A 2935-nucleotide genomic window follows, 5' to 3' on the forward strand; every position below is an offset into this window, starting at 1 on the left:
ATTTTTGAAATCCAACATGGGGCAACAGGTTTTAAATGGATCATTCGGATTTCCGGAACGTAGTAAACTTCCCGGATCAGATAAGATAGTACCTTATGTAATAGTAAGCGATGAAGCTTTTCGTCTGCACAAACATATTATGAAGCCATACACCAGAAAATCTGCAAGGGAAAACCATTCAGAAACTGTCTTCAACTACAGATTAAGTCGCGCTCGAAGAGTAACGGAGAATGCATTTGGGTTATTAAGTCAAACTTTCAGAATCTTTTATCAACCAATTAATTTGGAAACAACGACTGTTGACGACCTGGTATGGGTATGTTGTTGTTTACATAATATTGTACGTGAGGGATATTTAGAGACAAAAAAACAGTCATTTTTCGAATTGAAAACAGCAGAGGAAACACCAATAAACAATATGATATCAATTTCTTGTCGAGGAGGTTTTTCAAGTATCGAAGGTTTTGAAGTAAGAGATTTATATAAAGAATTTTTCAACAACGAAGGAGCTGTTTCTTGGCAACCAAAAGTTTAAAAATAAATTTACATTTAAAAAAAAATTGTTATATTATAGTAATATTTTAATATGAATGTCTTATAATTTAATGTACTTACTTCAATTTTCATACGCTTCTTTTCTGTTTTACATTAAATATTTTGTTTAATACATTTTTTTTGGAATAATTTAAGAATTTCGAATTGTATACAATATACATAGTAATTAATAGATATGGGTAAAATAAATAGATAGGTTTTGAACATCAAATAAATATAATGCCACATTGAAAATAATTTAAGTAATTTAAAATTCATAATTAATTAAATAGAACATTAAGCATTATAAACTGTTAAAAATAAGTAAACAATATATTTATAAATATAAAATCGTATTCATTATTCAAAATCATTATTATTAACATTACTTCATTATTTAAAATTGTATTAACATAATATATTCCTTTTTAATAATTAATCATCATATTCAAATGTACTAAATTGTGAACAAGAAGATCCTGAATACAAACTTGCTCCTGTTGATGGTGAGGGTTGATCTGAATTAGAATTTTGGACATAACAGTTTTGTGATAAATTTTCAAAATTATTGAGTGGTTGAATAGACAGTGGATACGGAGCTTGTTCAGGAACTGAATATTTTTGTTCTAAATCTGTCATTAAAGCAAACATTTTGGCTTTTGCCTCAATTTTCCCAGCACTTGGTAATTATTTAACTGTCATGGCCAACGTTTTAAAAAACATGTCAATTTCGTCCAAGCTATCTTCTCTCTTCAACAACTGTTCATTTTGTTCTTGAATTTTCATAATTAATAAGTTCCGTTCTTCTGCCTTTTTAGTAAATGCATATTCAGTTTTTTTTGTCTTTGAGATACCACGTTTTTTTGTTGCTGGTAGTTTTGGCTGGTTAAACATTTTAGACGTGTCGTCCTCTATTTCATTTGATGTATTTTCAAGTACTTCTTCTTGTAAAATATCAACCGGTTCTTGTGATTCATTTCGAGGCACGTTAGAAGTCGACCTGATAATTTAAATATAATTATGTACAAAAATAATTGCATTAAGGCGATTGGGTACCGGTCAATTTTTCCGTTAAAAACTACCTATTTAACTTCAATTGCTCTGATCGTTGTATTAAAGCGATAAGACTTCTGAAAATGTATATGAATTCGGCATGAAGTCTACTTGAGATCGGTCGGATTACATTTTTTAATTTTGCCCTCAAAATTCCACAAATTTGATCTCAGTTTTTTGAAAAATATTAATTTTTGTAGTAGTGTTTAAAAAACATTTTTAAGTACAACTGAAAAAGTGGTCCGACCGATCTCAAGTAAACTTCATGCTGAATTCAAATAAATTTTCAGAATTTTCATCGCACCAATACAACGATCGGACTGATTGAAGTAAAACGAGTAGTTTTTGAAGGAACAATTTTACGAATCCTGAACGGTAGCCGTGCGTGTGCGTGTGCGTACGAGAGTCGTCCCGGCCGGTTTTTCTAAGAATAAGTTGTGCGCTCTACGATAATGCGATATCCGGTTTTATACACAAATAGGTACATTATTATTATAACCGATATAAACAATAATATTATTGTGAATGAATTGAACCAATGAAGCTTTATGTAAATCATAAAATATAATTCTGTGGTCGACGGTCGACGTCATTCGTCAAATAAACAGCAATAACGAACCACGTTTTATTTTATTTCCCGTTTATTTTACACGTTTTCAGTTATAAGTTATAAGTAATTGTGTTTCTTGGTTTAATTATTGATTGTTTTAAATTTAATTATAAACATGGAAAATTGTATGATCAAAAAAAAAAAGCCACCGTTAAGTAGAAGAAGAAAAAATAAAGGAAATTCACCTAAAATTGATATGGTTAGTAGCTCTATACAACATAACATTTTTTATAGCATAACAATTTCGATAAATTATTTATTGATATTTTTAAATTGCACATTTTTGAAATTGTTTATCCAAATACGAAAATAACGCAATAATCAACAGTGCTTGATAATGTGTTTTTGTTAATTTTTCCACATAAGGAGATCCAAGTATGGAACCAAGATCTACACAGGTGCCTAGTTAATTATACTACACAAATTACTAGATATACGAATCACGGAAAAAAAATTGACCTATAATAGATACCTATAATAAATTCCAAATTAATCATATCACAATATCCATTAGGTACTTATAAGTTATAACGCGTTTTGCATCAATAACAAACCGTGATACTGTCATAGATATATAGGATGTCCCGCCGAGATCTGACATATGCCATAACTTTTGCTATGTACAAAATTTTAAAGTTTTTTTTTAGTTATATAATTTATAGCCACTCGCGCTACACGTATAATATACAAAACATTATTTTTATTTTTTAATACTGATAATAAAAAATTTAAAATTTG

This window comes from Acyrthosiphon pisum, chromosome X (genome assembly GCF_005508785.2).
Source record: "Acyrthosiphon pisum isolate AL4f chromosome X, pea_aphid_22Mar2018_4r6ur, whole genome shotgun sequence".
Taxonomy (NCBI): domain Eukaryota; kingdom Metazoa; phylum Arthropoda; class Insecta; order Hemiptera; family Aphididae; genus Acyrthosiphon; species Acyrthosiphon pisum.